At 44.0% G+C, this 22,652-nt stretch overlaps 1 protein-coding gene across 3 annotated transcripts in view; it reads right to left on the bottom strand.

Moving 5' to 3' along the window:
* The window catches only part of LOC138758499 (sphingosine 1-phosphate receptor 2-like), an 82,351-nt gene that overhangs the window by 44,207 nt on the left and 15,492 nt on the right, over positions 1-22,652 (bottom strand). Inside the window, exon 2 of one of the 3 annotated variants that reach the window (XM_069927484.1) lies at positions 16,544-16,646. The exons of 1 other annotated variant lie outside the window; for it this stretch is intronic. The gene's annotated coding sequence lies outside the window, so the exon portion shown is untranslated. Of the gene's footprint in view, positions 1-1,210; positions 1,493-16,543; positions 16,647-22,652 lie in introns of those variants that run through there. One more of the 3 variants, XM_069927483.1, reaches the window with a different exon arrangement.

Raw genomic sequence — 22,652 nt, 5'->3', positions numbered from 1 at the left:
TTCCCCTTCACAAGCAGGTAATCCACATGGAAACAAGCTGTGACTGGGACTCATGATTGGTCTTGTGCAAAGCCAAGATGTGCTGAATCGCCTGAACCATATCCCTCTCCCAGACTTCTTGTGGGGCCCTTTTTCTTAATTTTTTTAAAACTAGAAAGATAATAAAAGAACAAAATAAGAGGAACCCTCCCACCTCCAAAGGAAAAAGTAAGAAAAAAAAGATTGGCTTCCCCTAGGATAAACTCCACTCCCATCAAATAACCTGACTTATCTCGGCTCCTCAGCGCTGCGAGCACCTCTTGTGGGGCCCTAATCCAATCTCTCCCCAGTTTCCACCCTACTTTCGCCAAAGACGGAGAAGAGAGCCCATTCAGTCCCTCCAGTCTGTGTGCTATCTCTCCATGCGACCAAGACTGACTTGGATGAACAACAAACCTGTCAACCTCAGTTTGAACACTAACCACTGACATCTACTGCCGAGAGTGGAAGAGAATTCATTAGGACTGGGCGTGGAAGTTATTCCAAGCTTCTCTCCAGAAAATGCCCGTCCCCGCCCGACCTCCCTCAATATCTCGCAACTTCGAACCAAATCGCTTCGCACGAATTGCAGAGAAAGCCACCCTGCTTTAACTTCGGTTGAAATCCCAGATCCCGAACACCCCCCACCTCCTTCCGATTGTCCGAGCTCTCACCTCGACATCTCTCTCTGCTCCGGGATTGCGGGCAATCCGAACCACTCCAAAATGAGACAGAGAGAGACACACACAGAGAGGGATGGTGGTGGTGGGGGGGGGAGTGTAGAGAGAGAAAGAAAGAAAGAAAAAAGGGAGAGAAAGAAAAAGAAAGCGAGAAAGATTACAAGCCCCCAATTCTTCAGTCACTTTTCAGAACAAGCCCAGCTGAAGCGTGTCCAGAAAGCGGCTGGACTAACTCCACACTGATATTTCACTAGTTGCCAAAAGACGCGATTTATTTTTTAGAAACTCGGGGCGCGTCTGGAGGTTCTACTTCTGTGAAACATTCCACACTCATTCGCTGCTCCTGTTGAAACATTTGTGTCTCATTCCAATTTGATATGTTCCCAGAATAAAGTGGACATTGGGAGCCCCGGTGAATGGCAGCAGGGATTCGGAGGCAAGGTTTGGCCGAGACATGGACGCTCGGAGGCAGGCACTCACAAGAGGGATTGAGACCGAACAACCTTACTTACCGTGGACCGTCCCCGACGCTCAACGCTGAGGCTCCGACCGAATTCACTGAGTGCTGCCGCTTCGCTGGAAGTCTGGCCGACTTGGCCGGGGGGGGGGGGGGGGGTGGGAGCCTGGCCGACTTGGGGGGGGGGGGGGGACCCTCCCTCTCCAGAGATAGTCTGTCAAAATGGGGGAGGGGGGTGGAGGGGGGGGAAGAAAGGCTTCTGGATGATCACTAAGAGAGGAGTAAATCAGGGCGGTCTCGCTGCCGAACTCATCTGCGGGATTGGACAGACCAAGTTGCGAGCGCCGGGGGTGGGGGGGAGGCCCCAGTGCCTCCGCGCCTCCGCACACACAGCTGCCTGCCTTGACATCACTTTTCGACTCCAGTCGCCAGCGCTCGCTCCTCCCTCACCTGTGCTTTCTCCCAGCGTGCCCAAAATTCTACCTCCCATTAACTCCGCTGTCCCTTCCAGAAGCCCTCTCTCCTAAACCTGAGGCTCGACCCCCCCCCCTCTCCCCAAATCTCACTTATTTCTCCCAGCCGCATTTGGCATCCCCTTGCCCTACCACTCTTTGTATAAATCTTGCTCCGAACACCTCTTTTAACCTCTTCCTCGCTTTAAATGCATTCCCTCTGGTATTGGGTGTCAACATCTGGAGATCTGTCCTGCAGCTTCCATGTCAAATGATGAAAAAGGCTTACCAGCGTGAGGAGTTTGAGGAAATTCGTTATGTCACAGGTGTACCTTGGAGAGCATTCTGTCTGGTTGCATCACTGACTGGTTAATGCTCAGGACAAGGAAAAAACTCCAGAAGGTTGTTAACTTGTCCTGCAATATCACAGACACCAGCCTTCACTCCATCGATAACATCTTCAAGAGGCAGTGTCTTAAGTAAGCTACCTCATGCCTCTACCATGAGGAAGAAGACGAGCACTCAGTGACACAAGGACAGCTTCTTCCCCTCTGCCTTTGAATTCCTGAATAATCAATGAACCACAGATACTGCCTCACTTTGACTTTCCTTTTGCAAAACGTTGGATTTCGTGACAATTTCATGACAATAAATTCTGATTTGTCATTTTTACCCTGGGAAAAATATTCTGACTGTCCACCCTATCATAATTTTATAACTTTCTATCAGGATTTCCCTCAGGCTCTGATGCTCCCCTGAAAACGACCCACATTCATCCAACCTCACCTCATAGCTCATATCCTCTAATCCAGGCAGCAAGCAGGTAAATCTCTACTATGCCCTTTCCAAACCCTCCACATTCCTTCCTGTCATTGGGTGACCGGAATTCCGCACAGTAGCCCCAGTGCAGTTTAACTAAAATTTTATATAACTACTGTCTTTCTTTGGCTTGGCTTCGCGGACGAAGATTTATGGAGGGGGTAAAAAGTCCACGTCAGCTGCAGGCTCGTTTGTGGCTGACCAGTCCGATGCGGGACAGGCAGACACGATTGCAGCGGTTGCAAGGGAAAATTGGTTGGTTGGGGTTGGGTGTTGGGTTTTTCCTCCTTTGCCTTTTGTCAGTGAGGTGGGCTCTGCGGTCTTCTTCAAAGGAGGCTGCTGCCCGCCAAACTGTGAGGCGCCAAGATGCACGGTTTGAGGCGTTATCAGCCCACTGGCGGTGGTCAATGTGGCAGGCACCAAGAGATTTCTTTAGGCAGTCCTTGTACCTTTTCTTTGGTGCACCTCTGTCACGGTGGCCAGTGGAGAGCTCGCCATATAATACGATCTTGGGAAGGCGATGGTCCTCCATTCTGGAGACGTGACCCATCCAGCGCAGCTGGATCTTCAGCAGCGTGGACTCGATGCTGTCGACCTCTGCCATCTCGAGTACCTCGATGTTAGGGGTGTGAGCGCTCCAATGGATGTTGAGGATGGAGCGGAGACAACGCTGGTGGAAGCGTTCTAGGAGCCGTAGGTGGTGCTGGTAGAGGACCCATGATTCGGAGCCGAACAGGAGTGTGGGTATGACAACGGCTCTGAACCTTCCGACAGGCCTCTCGGACCGAATCATGTCCATGCGACTCCCACTTCAAAACAAGCGTCACATCACCCTCATCAGTGTCTATGCTCCAACCCTCCAGGCGGAACCAGCAGAAAAGAACAAGTTCTACACCGACCTGCGCAACCTCATCCAACGTACCCCTACAGCCGACAAGGTTGTCATCCTGGGCGACTTCAACGCTCGTGTCGGCAAAGACTCAGAAACCTGGCCAGGAATCCTGGGCAAGCATGGCGTCGGCAAGTGCAACGACAATGGGCGCCTCCTGTTGGAGCTCTGCGCAGAACAGCGGCTTGTCATTACAAACACCCTTTTTCAGCAGAGGGACAGCCTTAAGACCACCTGGATGCATCCCCGATCCAAACACTGGCACCTCCTGGACTACATCCTGGTGCGAGAAAGTGACAAACAAGATGTGCTCCACACCAGGGTCATGCCTAGCGCGGAATGCCACACTGACCACCGGCTGGTTCGCTGCAAGCTCAACCTTCACTTCAAGCCAAAGCCCAGGAACAATAAAGCCCCCAGAAAGAGGTTCAATGTTGGAAAACTGCAGTCAGACGAAGCGAGAGGAAACTTCCAGGCAAACCTCAAAGCAAAGCTCGACGTTGCAACCCGCCTCACGGACCCGTCCCCTGAAACCCTCTGGGATCAGTTGAAGACTACCATACTGCAATCCACTGAAGAGGTACTGGGCTTCTCCTCCAGGAAAAACAAGGACTGGTTTGACGAAAACAGCCAGGAAATCCAGGAGCTGCTGGCAAAGAAGCGAGCTGCCCACCAGGCTCACCTTACAAAGCCGTCCTGTCCAGAGAAAAAACAAGCCTTCCGTCGCGCATGCAGCCATCTTCAGCGCAAACTCCGGGAGATCCAAAATGAGTGGTGGACTAGCCTCGCCAAACGAACACAGCTCAGCGCGGACATTGGCGACTTCAGGGGTTTCTACGAGGCTCTAAAGGCTGTGTACGGCCCCTCACCCCAAGTCCAAAGCCCGCTGCGCAGCTCAGACGGCAAAGTCCTCCTCATAACTACTGTAGTGCGCGTCGAAAGAACCAAAGACGTTGATCCAAACCAAGGCTTTTATTAACTAAAAGACTGGAGCATATCACAAGTAGGTTGACCAGTCCAGAATGACCTGGTCTGGCTAGGAGCAATCCTTTAAGACCTGCCAGTAGGTGTGGCTACACTCTCAGCCAATCACAGTCATCCTACACTACCATCTGTACATATGTACATATACACATTGGTGATAGAATCTGTACTATCACAACTACACACAACTTCTCTGGCACTCAATGCCCTGACAAAGAAAGGGAAACATGCCAGACAACTTCTTGACTCACCTCATCTTCTGTCTGGGCACCCTCCTTTTCCTGTAAACCCCCACCCCCTTCCTCTTCCTGCAAGGCCTTTCCCCAGCTCTGATAATGTCTGTCTGTCTCTCTCTGCCTCCTCATCTCTCTCTCTCTCACTTCCCTTTTTCCTCTATTTCCTTTCACAGAGCCAAAATTAATTCTCAACTTTTCCTCTTATCATTATCCAATTTACACCTTTTGGCTGTTGATCTGGACTTCACTCCCCACCCCCCCCCCCCACCCAACCCCGCCGCCCACCGGCCATTCTTTACTCTTTATTCTGATGCCTCTTGTTATTTGCTTACATCTTGAAGAAGGCCTCAGGCCCAAAATTTCAGTAATATATCTTTACCTCCTGTGGACACTGTGAGACCGGCCAGGTTCCTCCAGCATTTCTGTGTGTTTTTACAACAATCACAGCATCTGCAGACTTTCATGTTTCACTGCTCAACTTCTTTACTCACTCCCTTGAGGGAGCTATGATTTTGGACCTCAAGGTTCCTCTGCGCATCAATGCATCCTGTTATTAACTGTTATCTTTCCCTTACATTTGACCTCCTGAAGTGCAACAGTTCACACTCTATCTGATATCTTTCTGCCCACATATCAGGAACTCAACAATATCCTGCTGTATCTTTTGATAGCCCTTTACATTGTCCACAGACCACAACTCATCAATCTTTATGTCACCTGCAAGGCTACTACCGATCTACCAAATTTTTCATTCAAATGTATATGAAATGGGTCAGAATACCACTGATCATGGATCTCCAACTGGCATAACGCTCTTCCACCACTACTATTGTCTTCTATGGACAGGCCAATTAATAGGTTAGAGTTCAGATTTATTGTCAAAATAAATATGACATGACGTCATATACAACCCTGAGATTCTTTTTCCAATGAATACATTGAAGTCGAACTAGGCACACAGCGAGCGAAAGAACCACACAGAGTCGAAAGTGAGTTGAAACAACTGACTTTAATCGAACTCTCACATGCGCTTAAATCTCTCGGAATCTGATGGCGCTTCTGACTCCCAGGACCTTTATGACATCAGCCGCCAGGCTGAGGGCTTGACCCGCACCCGGAGTTCTCAAGGTCAGATCTGCCGCGGACTTGCCCACGATTCCATGAGCCGATTTGCCTGTTGCATGGGCGAAATGCCACAACATGTAAACAACTAAAGAAATTAAATAAACTGACTGTGAATTAAAATCGTAAGGTGTAAAAGTAAAAATCCTTAAATGACTGAGTTTGTTGTGGAGGGGTAGCAGTTGTTCCTGAACCTGGTGATGTGAGTCTTGTGGCACCTATACTTCTTTCTTGATGGCAGCAGCCAGAAGAGTGTGCTACATGGTGTGGGTCATTGATGATTGCTGCTGCTCTCCAATGGCAGTGTTCCCTGTAGATGTTCTTGTTGGTAGGGTGGGTTTTAGCTATGATGTCCAGGGCTAAGTCAACAACCTTTTGCAGGACTTTCTGCTCAAGGGAATTGGTGTCCCCATACCAGACCGTGATGCAGTTGTTCAGCACACTTTGCTCCATGCATATAGAAATTTCCCAGGGTTTCCGATGTCATACCAAACCACCCTTGATTTCCATTCTCCCCCCCCCCCCCCCGCCCACCCCCCACCATGTTCACTGGATCAGACATCTTGAAGTCAAAGCTCCTTGGTTTTGGTGACATTAAATGAGAGGTTATTATTGGTACACCATTCAGCCAAGTTTTCTATCTCCCTCCTGTCTACTGACTCATTGCCCCTTTTTATACAACCCACTACCATGGTATCATCAGCGAATATGTAGATGGTGTTGTCCTACCAAGCCCCACACTCACATTGTGTTTAGCGAGTGGAGTAGGGGGCTAAGAACGCAACCTTCTGATGTTCCACTACTGTATCCAGACTAACAATTCACCATGGATCCCATTCATTGTGTTGTATCCGTGAGCTCCTTGCAGTTTGGTGTGTTCCAGCCTCGGTGACTGGTTTGACCACATTCTTCCCCCCTGTGCTCCCACCGAAACCTGCATGGGCAATGACCCTAGTTCCAGGGGAACTGACAGAGAATGTACAGCGTGGTATTTCCATTCCAGATTGGAGTTTAAATATTTATACTGTATTTAAATACTATTTATAAGATACTACACACTAGTGTTGCATTACATGAATTTACAACATTATTTATTTATACAACTATCAACAAATTTTTCTCAGGATTAATTGGACTTCCTCATCCGTCTTTTTAAGACACTTTTATCGATTTATAGAATGAATAATGTCCATCCATTTCCCAGGCCTCAGTCTGGGCAGCTTCCCATCATAGATCGGACTAGTAAGTGGATCATTCTCTCTTAATTCCCCTCCCCCCCCCCCCCAACTTCTTCATTCTCTCTCTCTCATTTGCTCTCTCTTAAAGGACAGTCTACTCTTAATGTGGCCTGCATCTCTTCATTCAGCAGCAACTGAGACTAATAGCAAAGAGATTGTATCGAATACTCCCGTTACTTTCTCAATTCCTATCATCTCACACCTCTTGCCATGTTGTTTAATAGCACCGGACAATGAACTCTTGGGGTGTATTTTATGGATTTATGAATTTTATGGATTTTGAGCTGCTGATCACGTAAATCACCTTAAAATTTTTCTATCACATACTGGTTTTTAGATATAACCTATTTTTTGTGATTTCCTGTCATATTTTAAGTCTACTAAAAACATGAAGGGCAAACATGTCGTTCAAAATTCATTTTCTACATTCGCACTTTGACGTCCTCCCTGCTGATTTTGGTGCCGTCAGTGACAAACATGGTGATCTCCCAGTGGCCATCCATTTCAGTTCTCCATCCCTTGGAATCGTCTGTTCATGCTCTCATGTACTGCCAGACTGAGACCACAAGTAAGTTGTAGGAACAACACCTCATTTCCGACTGGGAACCCTCCAACCAGATGGCTTCTTCCCCCCCTACCCCCCCCCCCCGCCCCATCGTCTCTCCATTCCCTATCTCCTTTCGCAGAGACATGATGAATTCTCACCTAGTCCTTTATCATATCCAGTTAACACCTTTTGTTGGTCTGGATTCCTCCCCCATTGAGACTTTCTGATATATCCAGCTTCTGCCTTTTCTGGTTTTTCATTGAAGAAGTGCTTTCTGGCCCGAAATATCGGCAACATACCTTTGTCTCCAGTAGATACTGTAAAGACAAGCTGAGTTCCTCCAGCATTTCGGAGTGTTTACTACAATCACAGCGACTACAGCCTATCGTGTTTTGCTCCAGAGCACCTCGAGTCTATGCCCTCTCATGTTAGTCATTTCAACCCTGGGAAAAATCCTCTGGCAGTCCACATGATCAATGCCTCTCGTCATCTTGTTCACCTCTATCAGATCACCCCTCATCCTCCGTCACTCCAAGGAAAAAAAACCAAATTCACTCAACCCATCCATATTCAGCATTTTCTCCATTCCAGGCAGCATTCTTGTGAATCTCCTCTATACCCTTTCTATAACATTCACATCCTTCATGTAGTGAGGGGACCAGAACTTAACACAATATTCCAAGTGGGGTCTAACCAAGGTCTTGTATAGCTGCATATTACCTCATGGCTCTTGAACTCAGTCCCACGATTAATGAAGGTCAACACACTATAGCCTTCTTAACAATACTGTCAACCTGTGCAGCACCTTTGAGTGTCCTGTGAACATGAACCCCACATTCTCACAGTTCGACCATACTGCCCAGAATCCTCCCATTACTCTGTCTTCAAATTTGACCCACCAAAATGAACCATTTCATACCTCTCTAGGTTAAACTCCATTTGCTGCTTCTCAGCCTACCTCTGTGTCCTATCAATGTCCTTCTGTAACCTCTGCAACCCCCAACAACACCACTAACATTCAAATCATCTGCACCCTTCCATTTCCTCATCCAGGCCATTGCTAAAGAACAGATCCCTGCAGAACACCACTGGTCACCGACCTCCAATCAGAATACCAAGCATCTACATAGGGGTGGCCAACCTTTAGATTTTTTTATTTTTAATGTAGACATACAGCACGGTAACAGCCTATTTTAGCCTACACCCCCAGTACGTACCTTGCCAATCCCTTTTAAAGAAAGGCACTGGGAAAGTTAATCACACCCGCATTCCAATTTACCGCAAGTATGGTGGCCACACTTCAACGTACGTGCCATACCTCCTCCTCAGATTGTAGGTGATTTCCTCCAGGGGAACACAACTCTGCTTCTGCATGTTCCAATGTGTGGTGTTCAGCTGGGAGTCATACATCCAGGAAACCACTATACATTTCCTGGCCACAGCCAAGGGAAATTTTACAAACTGAATTTGAAATTTGAACACTCTCAAACTCATGTCCATGATATTCCCCAGCAGGAAGAAATCTGGGTCCTGTGGAAAGTCCACCACTGTGACTTTTTTCCCAAAATATCCCTGAGATCTCACCAAAAGCGTCTCACCTTGGTGGACAGCCAGGTACAAAAGTTCCCGTCTACGCTGCGTCTAAAACATAATTCTGAGATTTCTGATTTTACCCTGTGTTATTTTTGCAGCGAAAATACAGCTTGTGCAGGAAATTGTTCTGCACCGGCCTATATCTGGCACTAATGACTGCTGTTCTAACATAAGTCGGACCAGCACCACTCATGAAGTGTTGCCTTGATTTATGGAGGCCTGGTTTTTGGGTCCTCATTTTGGAACAGGAGATATATAGCAGAGGTGAATTTACGTGTGATCCTTTTGAATTAGAGCCTCCATGTCACTACACACCAGCTGGACCATAGACTAAATTATTCCTGAAAAAAAATCTTAATTGAAGATAGCAGAAGAAGGTCTTATTTGAGAAATTAAATTTGCTTTCTAATTGCTCAAATGGCATGAGCTCCTCTTCTCATAACAGACCCTTTCCGGCACCAGGTGTCCAAAATCTCATGACCCATGGTCGTAGGAATTAATTTAGTCTGGATTAGGGGTGTTTTAGGAGACAACTCCACATTTAGCCCCATGATATTTCGTTCATACCCTGATGAAGGCCTGAAGCCCAAAACATTGGTTTTGTATTCTTATCTTTGCTACATGAAGTCCACTGTTTGACCCGCTGAGTTTCTCCAGCATTGTGCTTTTACAACAATATTTCTCCACCTTAAATTACATCAAACCATACTTGTTAAATTACATCACATTTCACACTTGTGCATTTTAAATGACATCTAGGGCAGTGGCTCTCAACCTTTTTCTTTCCACTCACATCCCACTTTAAGTCTTCCCTCTGCCATCGGTGCTCTGTAATTAGTAAATGATTGTTTAAGGTGGTATATGGATGGAAAGAAAAGGCTTGAAAACCACAGTCTTAATCGGACCTAACTGATTCATTATGTGCACAGTTTCATAACTGGATTTGTGGGACAGACACAGGAAAGCACTGAATCAGGCTTCTCCTTGTTGGGTCACTGATACTGGTCTGAAATCATCAAGTGAACTAACCATTCCCCTATACAAACTAACCAAAATAGGCCAATCCACATCCTCAAGCCTGTTGTTAAAGAAAACCCAGAGCTCCAGAAAAGCAGCTTTTTAATTGAAACCAACTACTAGATAAGAAATAAAATGGTCTCAACTCTGCCAATGAAATTTAGCGAATTGTAAAGACAGGTTTCTTTTACCTTCAATAGTTTAAGAAATAATATTGAAATATTCGAACAAGTATGGGAGCCTTACATTAACTACAATAGCGAAAACCTACCGGGGACAAACATTACCTAAGTTGATGGAAGGAGAAGGAAAGAAAAGAATGGACTCAGTAGAATTTCTGGTGTATTTTTGTTGAATGACAACATTGTCTGACTGGTTTAATGCAACCTAGATTGTATACCTAAAATGGATGAGAGGGGGGAGTTGGGGGGTGGCTTGGGAGGAGGGGGGGGGGGAGAAAAAGTCACTGTATATGTGTGAAAAAGAAAAAGTGTATATCATGGCTAATGTGATTTATGGTGTGAAAAAAAAAAGATGCTCCACTTACCTGCATAAAAGGTTCAAAGGTGGATTGGCTGGTCCCGGTTCCCTCCGCCAAGGGTGGTAATGTCAGAGGTGGAGCGACATCACTCTATCTCCTGCATAAAAGGATTGCTGCTGACAGCAGCTCCAAAGGGGGAGGGCTGATGACGGCGTCATCAGTGAAAATTTTAAAGCATCCATCTGCGAACAAGGAGATTACGATGCGTAGAAGAGCTGCCTGAGTTCTGACACCGATTGAACAAATCTCCATTAGTGCTCATACCTATTCCTCAGTCGCCATTGTTGTGTACAGGGTGCTTTCATTTCTCGGTGCGTTTGTTCCATGTCACAATGTCGGGCGGCGCTATATACCCCACCTCCTTCACCTTTTGAAGCCAGCTCAGGAATCTCCTCTGCGTAAAAGGTAAATTTATCTTTTTTTTTGGAAACATGAGCAGGCGATAATGTGAATTTTGTGCATAAAAATTCATACTTTCTCTGAAGTGATAGTAAAAGAACATTGAATTTGGAGTGCATCACACAGAGGATGTGCTAAACACAAAAGAGGGCACAGAGGGTAATGTAATCTGGAGTGCCGAAATGGAAAATGGACCTGACATTGAGGTCAAATATTGAAGAGCCTCCCCTGCATCTTATTTGATGGAAAGCAGAGAGTTTGCAGAGCGCATCAGCACTCTTAATGTAGCAGGGACGGGGCTCTGCAAGTTCAGGTTCAAGTTTATTGTCATGTGCTGAGGTGCAGTGAGGATGTTCGTTTCATGAGCATCTAGTCAATCCCAACATAGTCTATGTAGGGAGGAAAAAACAGTGCAGAGTGAAACACAAAAGCGTGGAGATGCTGTGATTAGTAAAAACTCAAAAAATGCTGGAGCAACTCAGCAGGTGTCGCAGCGTCTGTTGAGAATGGCTGCCTTTGACTTTAGTTCATACAGTTTTATGTCTAGCATATCAGCCCATTAAAAGGCCTAGCAAGTCGGAGGAAATTCACGTGGCACCCCTACAACGATGCTTTCAGTCCTATGATGACCCAGTAGATACAACTCTGAAAATCAAACAGGTCCTCTGCATACAATGTTTATTATTTCTTCTCACTTTCTATATTATGTCTACTGAGATGTGATTGGTAGTCAATATGACAAGAAAAGGCTCCATCTCTTTGGAGATGACTAATTCTGAGGCAATCCCTTTGTTCACAGTATTTACTGTACTGTATTCTGCACACAGATGGCTGCTCCAGGCAACACATTTTCACCTTTCAAATTTGGCATCAAAGACGAATTATATCAGTTCCTGCCAACCATCTTGGACACAGTAAAATAGTACTGTAACTTCACTTACAGTGAAATATACCAGCTTCAGAATCCTTATTAGTGGCAACTAGAACATTCTTTCTTTTCAAAATATTTTTAATGATTTTACAGAACTTATACAGATCATATAATTCAATAAAATGATTATGGATAATTATACAAAATTAATAAAACATTCAACGTAACAAAAACATACGCAAGTTTGTAAATCATATCCATAATGTGAATTCCAAGTGCTATTAATAAAAAAGAGAAAAGGAGAAAAAAGAGAAAAGAAAATGATAAAAAGAAAAACTCAAACCTTTGCCTAACCGTGTTGCCAGATGCTGTATGTGATTAATATTTAATAAAAAAGACAAAGGTAGAGAAAAAAGTTTTAAAAAAAGTGGAAAAGATACGAATCAGACAATTTAATTACATCGAGATGAAATTATAAAGTAAGAAAGTGAATCATGAATGACTCTCATAATGTCTGAAATCTTATATCTGAATTATTAATTGAACAACGTATCTTTTCCATATTCAAACAGGACATGATGTCGCACAACACTGAACATGAGTAAGTGGGGCAACCTCCTTCCATTTAGGCAAAATCGCACGCCTCAGCAAAAGAGATTCCACGACTTTGAACCAAACACAGAGAAGAATCATTCCCTCCCATTGTGGCGAAAAGGGCAATTAAGGGATTCATTGTTAAATTTATGTTAACAATTTTTGACAAAGTTTAGAAAACCTCTCTCCAGTATTTTTCTTCACTGTCCACTAGAATATTCTGGCTCCATCCACCTCTTTGCACCCAAACCTACCTTTTCCTACCTCCTTTCTGGTCCCATCTAACCACATCTCCCACAAAGATTGTCACCATCCAATCAGAATCCAGCCCTGGTAGCCTTTGTACCCACGTCTCCCTTCACTAGCTGCTCTTCCCTTCACCTTCCATCTTGCTCAGTCAGCCCTCTATTTTTCTCTCTATCAAACACTGATCAATTATCTGCATATTATCTTCCTATTCTCTCCTCTCCACACTACCTCCACCATCGACCCTGATGAAGGATTTTGACCCAAAGCGTCGAATTTGCCGACCAGCACCAAGACCTCACTTGGTTAGCAGTGAGAGGAGCCCTTCATGTCAGATCCTTCAATATCACTCTCTACGCACGTTGCCCTCAAGATGACTTCAATAAGACATCTACAGTGAGCAGTTGCCCATCTCTTTGCAGACTGTGAATTTACTAAGAAGATCTGGAGCAGGATTTCACATTCCTCACTGAGCAGCTGCCTGGTAGAGAATTCTTTGATTTAAGGAATGCTTCCAAGAACACATGCAAAGCAGACATTAATTTTTTTTAAAATTTAGACATACAGTACGGTAACAGGTCCTTTCAGCCCATGACCTGTGCCACCCAATTAACTTTCAATTTGAAGGGTGGGAGGAAACCTGAGCCCCTGGGGAAAGTCCACACAGACACGGGACGAACATACAAATTTCTTACAGACACTGGTGCTAGAACAGCGTCATGCTAACTGTTACGCTAACTATTCTGCAGGAAGATTAACAGCTGACTGAAAAATGCTCTTTAGTCTGCCTGGAGCCTGTTGCTCTTCCAGTACAGTGAGGTGCCAGTGATGCACGATCAATTACAGAAAGACTGAAGTTGCCGAGACTGAAGGCTTTTGTATACAAGAGTTGGATGGCATCCTCACACTGCCCTGGACTTGAACTTGGGGGAGGCTTGTGGCACGACAGCCTTTATGGGGAAGAAAGGGGGAGGAGTCATGAGCCGGCCAGTGAGAGCAGGGTCAACCAGGAAAGGTCATGACATTTACATATGGCATGCAAATATATACATTAGTGGTTTTACCACAGCCAATAAGGGAATGCTGTCGAATGGTACATTCCAGGCTGCAGGAGTACGAGCTGAGGGACGTATTGAAGCTTGGTGCAGCCAACGCAAAGCCATTGGACGTTGAGGGTTAGTGCGGAAGCATCCCAGTGGGATACATGAATGACAATGGTGTTATTGAACATTACTATGTACCAAACCTCAAAGTTTATGGGCCCATTCCTGAGAAGCAGTCAGGTGTTGTTTTCTAACCTTATTTTCCTCCTACATAAAAAAAATATATTTACGTCATGAGAGAGAGAGAGAGAGAACTGGCAGAGAGAGAGAGTGTGAGAGAAAGAGAGGAGAGAGAGAGAAATGTTGTTTAGATGGAATTTGTGTGAATTTGCGTGATTTTAGATGGAATTTGCGTGATTTTGCTGGTCTGAAGAATGTCCAGTCTCGGTATTGGTCGTTCATAACAAACGACCAAAACTCGAAATTTCCATTTCCTTACCTGAGTTTAGACAGCATACCAGAAGTGTGGTAAATAACGAGGGAGAACTTGCAAATAGCATCATCACTATTTGCTACTATTTATTCGCCCATTGTTCACAGGATACCTGCAGTTAACTGCAGGCATACCGGGAAACTTGCTAGGAATTTTGGAGGTAAAATATCGGAACAGCAATGGCACCCTCATTTCCGTTCTGACCTTTTTACACAACATGCGTTCCGGGAAAATGGCAACAATATTCCTGAAAATAATTTCCAGCTATATAAAAAAACATAAAAGAAAGGAAATGGGCCAATGACAATTTTTCTTAAGCAAAATATTTTAGTTACAGTTGGGTCTGGAGCAGTGATTCTCAACCTTCCCTTCCCACTCACACCCCACCTTAAGCAACCCCTTACTAGTCACAGAGCACCGATGGCATAGGGATTACTTAAAGTGGGATGTGAGTGGAAAGAAAAGGGTTGAGAACCACTGCTTTACACTATGCTTTCAAGATTCCTTTATTGACATGTAACAGAACAGAACATACAATATTATATGAAGTTGCCTTCTGCCTGCTGTAAGGCAGACAAAGAGCTGCCATTATTGTCATCTGGTGCCCCTTACACAAAGAGGGAAAGAGAAGCAAAAGAGACTCCCTTCAGAGATATTTACATAAACAGAGGCTTCTCTTTTAAATATATTTCATAGAAACATAGAAGATAGGAGCAGCAGTAGGTCATTTGACCCTTCGAGCCTGCTCCGCCATTCAACAAGATCATGGCTGATCTTAAAGTTCAGTACCCTGTCCCCGCCTTCTCTCCGTAACCTTTAATACCCTTATACTGAAGAAATAGATCTAATTCCCTCTTAAATATATTTAATGAACTTGCCTCTACTGCCCTCTATGGCAATGAATTCCACAGATTCACCACCCTCTGGGTAAAGAAATTCCTCCTCATCTCGGTCCTAAATGGTTTGCCTATTATCCTTGAACCATGGCCCCGGGTTCTGGACATCCCCACCATTGGAAACATCCCTTCCGCATCCATTCTGTCCAGTCCTGCCAGAATTTAATATGTCTCTATGAGATCCCCTCTCAATCTTCTAAACTCCGCGAGTACAATCCCAATTTGCGCAATCTTTCCTCATAAGTCATTCCTGCCATTCCAGGTATCAGCCTAGACATGCATCTATCTATTTATTTATTTTATTGTGAATAAAGTTTATTTTGAAATTCCTTTCCCATCCACAAATGCAGTTGAACCAGCTGAGTTCCTCCAGCTGACGGCTTGTATATCCTCTGTGGACACTGTCATCCTTAGAATTTGCTCATTTCCCTGTGTGGTGGAACAGCCAGCAAATTTCTCTTGGACTGACTCTGAATTAAGCTGCCTGTGAAATGACTCACGAATTCAGAGGATGGGCAGTAGAGTTCTGACTACGTAATGAAAAGATTGTCAGTATCAGAATTTGTCAGGAACATGTCCCAAAATTCATTGTTTTGTGGCAGCATTACAGTGCAAACCACTTCACAAAATCAATTTAAATAATAATGCAAAAAAGAGAAAGAAGTAAAGGCAGTGTCTGGTTCATTGTTCATTCAAGAATCTGATGGCAGAGGGGAATAAGCTGTCCTTGTGCTGCTGAGTGCTCAACTCCTGTACCATTTTCTTCTTGCTTTCTTCTACAAAGTAGTGGGAGTGTGGAATGAGCTGCCAGCTGAAATGGGCTCAATTTTAACATTGCAGAAAAATTTGGACAGGTACATGGATGGAAGGGGTGTGGAGGGCTATGGACAAGAATAGAATAGAATAGTTCAACTCAGACTGGAAGGGCTGAAGGAGCTTGCTTTCTGTGCTTTAATTTCTTTTAGACATACATCATGGTAACAGGCCATTTTAGCCCTCGAGTCTGTGCCACCCAATTACCCTTCAATCCCTGGTACATTTTGAAGGTTGGGAGGAAACCAGAGTCCCTGGGGAAAACCCATGTAATCTCGGGGAGAATGTACAAGCTCCTTACAGACAGCGCGGGATTCGAACCCAGGTCCCGATTGTTGACACTGTAAAGGTATTGCGCTGACCACTATGCCAACTATGCCACCCCATGTTCCATGGTTCTATGAAATTGCCAAATCAACGGTTAACACTCAGTGAACTTTATGAGCAAACAAGCAATGGACAAGTGTGATGCCTGTGTTTAATGCGTCTGAGAAATTAGCAAAGCTCATGCACCTTCCTGATCAATGTGTCACTCAGCCACAGTCATCTTAACACTCACTCAGGTAACAGTTCAACAGTTTGGGCAAGTTCTCACCTTTTCTTTGGCTATCGCCCATAAACTCCTCAAAGTTTATGGGGCTCCTTCCCTGTGAAGCATTCAAGTTTAGTTGGTTACTTCTGAACTTCTTCCCGACTTACTACATAAAAAAGAAAATAGTTTATGATTTTAGTCCATGGCCCTCCCTAAATATGTTCTACCCCCCAGGGCATATACGGCAAACCACCCCCCCCACCCCCGTTGAGAATGGCTGGGTTAGAGAGCAGAGTTCAGAGGGGACAAACTGTGAAAGCCTGTTATTTTTATGCATCCTGTGAGCTGTGGAATCAAAGTATAGAGTATGTTGCTTCATGTCTGCTGCTGAGGCAAGTATCAACTTAACAAGATATTGTGACATTAAAAAGGCTGTATCTATTTACTTCAGGGCCTATTGCCTGTTGGATAGATACGAATAAAATACACCGAAGGTTCATATGTGAGTTGAGTGAATTACTCCTTGGTCAACACCATAACTAAATATTGAGGTGTTTCAATTTAAATTTAAATTTACAACTTGATAGAAACTGATACTGGCCATTGAAACCTGTTCCGTCCAATTGCACCCAACTGACCTACAAGCCCCGTATGTTTTTGAAGGGCGGGAGGAAACTGGAGCACCCGGGGAAAACACTCGCAGGTCACCAGGAGAATGTGCAAGCTCCTTACAGACTGTGCCGGATTTGAACCCAGTTGCTGGCGCTGTATCAGCGCTGCGAAAACTGCTACGTTAAGTGGGATATGATTTCTCTGAGCGAAATCCTCCATCCGCTGGGTATTGCGACATGATTTAAGAAACTGTGCGACATTGTTGACGACCACCCTTAATTTTTAGAGTGTTTCCTCATTATTGTTAGTGTGAGATTGAGCAATGCTGATGGGCAGAGAGACTTGAATGTTCTTGTACACAGCACAATACTCCCTCAGTACAGCTTTTATGGGACAGTGCTGTTTCTCAGATTGTTATTCGTTGCTCTACGACCAGGATTCAGAATCATTGGAATAATTAATTTTGAAATATTCTGTTCTCTGTAGGTAAGGCCCTGATCTACCCTGACAGCCCGTTAACAACCACTCAGCACAGACCACAGGTGACACAGAGGATTCTCCCTCTGTAAATTGCTCCACATAACATGGTGACGGAAGGGAACCTCTAACACATCTTAGCTTTACATAAATGTGTGACTTTAAGTAACAGGCAGGTTGATAGAATGTGTGAAATTCCTGAGATCAAAAAACCTCAAAGGGTCACATTCGTGGGAAATTATACATTGGCCTTGAAAGGGCTGAGTCACACCATGATCTCCAGAGGAATTCCCCAAGGATATGTTAGATACCTGCAGAAAAGGATAAAGTGTGTGGTTAAAGAGTGGGGTAGAGAAAAAAAACACACAAATGCTGGAGAAACTCAGCAGGTGAAACAGTGCCTTTATGTAGCAAAGGTGAAGATACGTCACCAACGTTTCGGGCTTGAGCCCTTATCAAGGTGTGGGGGAGCGTGAGAGATGTGCAAACAAAAGGGGGAAGGGGGTGTATCAATAGAATCCTGTGTTTTACCAAAGGGTGGGGTAGTGTTGACCAGGTACAGGAACAGTTTGTTGGAGCAGGAATTCAGCAAAAGGAAAAGGCAATTCACTCAGACTGTTGAAAATAGGCCTTGATATGTTCAGTTCTCGAGTTACTTCTGTTCACATAAAAATTAAGGTTTGGGTTAAAATTTGCAAATGAGGCCAGAACAGGAAGCATAGGTGGTTATTCAGAAGATGCTGATAAGACAGAGAGTGGGTTAATATCAGAGCAGCAATTACCATAAATATTCATGTATAATTCAAAAAATTTTGTACCGAAATTCGAGCTCAAAGTGGAGTGGGGGGGTGGGGGGGAGGGTCGTATTAAACACGAGATTATTATTTTAACAATTTTTTTCTGCCGGGTTTAACGATAATAAGATTATCAGCAGCCACCTACATTGACACCAGCGCGACTCGGGCGGGCGAAGGGGAGAGACGGCAGCGCGAATCGGGAGGGCGAGAGGGGAGAGATGGCAGCTCGACTCGGGCGGGCAAGGGGAGGGGAGTTGTATTATACACGCGGGGTGGGGGGGGGTAAGATTTTTCACCCTTTTTCCCCTCCAAAATGGGGGGTGGGGGGGGAGTCACATTATATACGAAACGGATTGTACACGAATATTTACGGTAAGTGATGCATTTTGATAAAGGCAATCATTGGGAATAACCCAGTGAATGGGCTATGGAACAGAGGCAGAATTAAGTTCAAACCAACACCCCATCCAGGTAAAGCTGTGGAAACGGTCACTGAAATATGAAATAGTGCTGTGGTGTTGAAGATTGGGTTTGTCTGGAGCAGAGTTAATGCACATTTACCTGGGTGCATTCATGCCCACTGAGATAATAGCCTCATTTCTCATTGGATGTTTGTTCTCTGCACCAGCAAAACTTCACACCCCCCCCCAAAAAAATGACACCAACAGAAGAACAATGCAGAATATGGTTGGAATATTCTGACATCTCCATGCCCACCCACCCACTCAGCTTGTCCTCAAATCATTTCACTTATATTCAGTCACCAACAATCTTCAGATAATCTCTCTCTGTGCGTTCTGTGAGACTGAATTAGACAAAAAGTTATGTATGAGACTATTTGGTTTATCATTTTATGCCATTCAGCTAATTCCACTTCCCATATTGCCCATATCGCCTCTTGTGCTGTACATCATGGTAATTTAGAGTTACAGAACAATAGGGTATTCACAATAAACTTGAAGAGTATCCCATTCTGTGATCCAGGCTCTGGTGGACGAGTTATAGCATTGAAGCCTTTATACAGGATTAAGTGGGTGGAGCCACAAGTAAAGTCACAGCATTCAACCGTTCACCACATTCAACCGTTATTTTTTTTGTCCAGCGGGGTGAAGTGGGCCAGAGGTTCTTACAGATTAAGTCCGTCAGGTGGCCTGGTTTTTCGTTGCGACCATCAGAGTCAGTTGCTGGGCGGCTGCTGGGACCGCCATTGAGTCCTGGACTTTCCAGCACTGCATCGACGCTGAGTGCATAGCAGCTTGACCAGAGTGACTGGGTGGGGGCGAGGCTGGGGTGCCATGGTATGTAGTGTGTCCAGTGGAGGAGAGGGTGCTCTTTGGTGGTTAAACTCCTCAGGAGCCACTGCACAAGCAAGGTCCTGGATAGAGATAGTATCCTCGCGCCCATCCAGGTATGCCATTATAATGCATATTGAGGGCTTTGCATGGAGGAGCTGGACCCCTTTTGACCAGTGTTGGTTTTATGGCACCTTGTGTGCTTCTGTAGCAGGACCAGCCCTGAGGACCTCAACCAGGATGGCAGGGGGAGGGAGTCACGTGATGGAGTAGTGGCCGGTCGGGGAACTCCAGCCCTCTCCAGAAAAGTTAAAAAAAGATAGAGAAAAAACAAAGGCACAAACTTAAAAACCAAAATAAAGTGAAAGTAAAAGTGTGAAGACAATGGCAGCGAAGAAAAAAAAACCAAAAACAACGGGAAGAAAAGAAGAAGGAAAGACGTCGGAAGAAGAAGGTGAAGGCCTTACCTGTCCGAAGAGGCCCGCCGCGGAGAGAGAGGCCCGCTCCCACAGGTCAGTGGAGGTCCCGGGCTCGGGACTACAAAAATGGCTCGCAGAGCCGAGTAAAAGTGCGCAACCGCGCATGAAAAAAAACACACTGACGGGAGGGGGGAACAGCTGCGGAGTCGATCTCCACAGCTGAGAGAGACACCTGCAGCACAGCAGCAGGTGCAGAACACAGACAATAATGACAACAAGAAAGAAGAGGGTAAAAAGGAAACAAGGAAACAACAGATGGTCAATCCAGAGGAAGAAGAAGAAGAACAGAAAGAAGTGGAAGAAGAAGAGAAAGGCAAGACAATGGATGTATCTTTTTTTAAAGAATATATGGAATCAGTGAAAGAATGGCAATTACAAGAATTTGATGAGATAAAAAGAAGAATTAAGAATGCAGAAGAAAGAATGAATAAAATGGAAGTGGCCATATCAGAATTGGCAAAAAGAGTGGAAAATATGGAAAAACGAGAAACATTTGTAGATATGGAAGTAAAAGACTTAAAAGAGAAATTAGAAGAATCTAATAAAAAAGCTAAAGAAGCACAGGAGCTGTTAGCTCAGAAGATAGATATGATAGAAAACTATAATAGAAGAAATAATATAAAGATAGTGGGCCTTAAGGAAGATGAAGAAGGCAAGAATATGAGAGAATTTATAAAAGATTGGATCCCCAGGGTCCTGGGAAGACCAGAATTACAGGAAGAAATGGAAATAGAGAGGGCACATAGAACATTAGCCCCGAAACCACGACCGCAGCAAAAACCAAGATCCATTTTAGTAAAATTCTTAAGATATACAACAAGAGAAAATATATTGGATAAAGCAATGAAGAAAGAAGAGAGGACAAAAAGCCACTGGAATATAAAGGTCAAAAAATTTTTTTCTATCCAGACATAAGTTTTGAACTCCTGAAGAAGAGGAAGGAGTTCAATACAGCAAAAACGATCTTATGGAAAAAAGGATATAAATTTATGTTAAGGTACCCAGCGGTACTTAAAATAATTATTCCAGGGCAACAAAACAGACTATTCTCGGATCCAGAGGAAGCAAGGAAATTTGCTACAAAACAAGCAGAGAGATGAAGACATGTAATAAGAGTAAAAATGACCACGATCTATATGTATGTGTGTAAAGGGGTATATGTATGTATGTATATAGTGTGAATACATGAATGTATCTGTATTTAGAGGAAAATATATAGAGTATAGACAAGAATTAATAAGGGAGGGAAATGGAATAGAGGGAATAAGGAGGGAATTAAAAGAGTGACCTTTGTTACATATGAAAATTGAAATCTTTTCTGGGGGGGGGGCTGGGTGGGGAGGAGTTACGGTCACTGCAAAATCAGCTGATGTTTGCGAGTGAATTCGCAAATCCAAATGGAGAGGGGAGATGTGGTTGTCCGACAAGGGATAAAGGACAACTCAGGAGGGGGATGGGAGATTGGGGTTAAAGAAGTTTTAAATAGGAGAATAGGGAAAATCTTTGATGTTTTAGAAATGTTGTCTTATAAAGTGTTCAAAACAAGAAAGCAGAAATGGAGAAACGGAAAGGGAAGATAAACAAAGTATAAAATGGCTACGCTGAACTATATGACTTTAAATATTAACAGAATACATAACCAAATTAAAAGGAAGAAACTGCTAAATTTACTGAAAAAAGAAAAAATTGATATAGCATTTGTGCAAGAAACACATTTAACTGAATTGGAGCACAAGAAATTAAAGAGAGATTGGGTAGGACATGTAACAGCAGCGTCGTATAATTCAAAAGCAAGAGGGGTAGCTATATTAATTAGTAAAAATGTGCCAATTAAAATAGAAGAGGAAATAATAGATCCAGCAGGGAGATATGTAATGATAAAATGTCAGATATATTCGGAGTTTTGGAATCTACTCAATGTAGTTTTACTCAATGGTAAAACTAACTAACGAAGAAGATCAAAAGTTTATGCAAGATATTTTTTTGAAGATAGCAGATACGCAAGGGAACATATTAATAGGAGGGGATTTCAACCTGAATTTGGATTCAAATATGGACAAAACTGGGGAAAAAATTAACAGAAAGAACAAAGTAACCAAATTTATAATTAAATCGATGGAAGAAATGCAACTTTTGGATATATGGAGGAAACAACACCCAAAGGAAAAGGAATATTCATATTACTCGGCTAGACATAAAACATACTCAAGAATAGACCTATTTTTGTTATCAGCTCGTATGCAAGATAGAGTAAGAAAAACAGAATATAAAGCTAGAATATTATCGGACCATTCACCCTTAATATTGACAATAAAGTTAGAGGACATCCCTCCAAGAATGTATAGATGGAGATTAAACTCCCTGTTACTCAAAAGGCAGGATTTTAGAGAATTAATTGAAAGACAAATTAAAATGTATTTTGAAATAAACACGGAATCAGTGAAAGATAAGTTTATACTATGGGATGCAATGAAAGCGTTCATTAGAGGGCAAATAATAAGTTATGTAACCAAGA

The sequence above is a fragment of the Narcine bancroftii genome, chromosome 3, assembly GCF_036971445.1.
Source record: "Narcine bancroftii isolate sNarBan1 chromosome 3, sNarBan1.hap1, whole genome shotgun sequence".
NCBI classification, from domain to species: domain Eukaryota; kingdom Metazoa; phylum Chordata; class Chondrichthyes; order Torpediniformes; family Narcinidae; genus Narcine; species Narcine bancroftii.
Note: the sequence above shows the minus strand (reverse complement) of the source record. Positions and strands in the feature narration are given on the sequence as shown.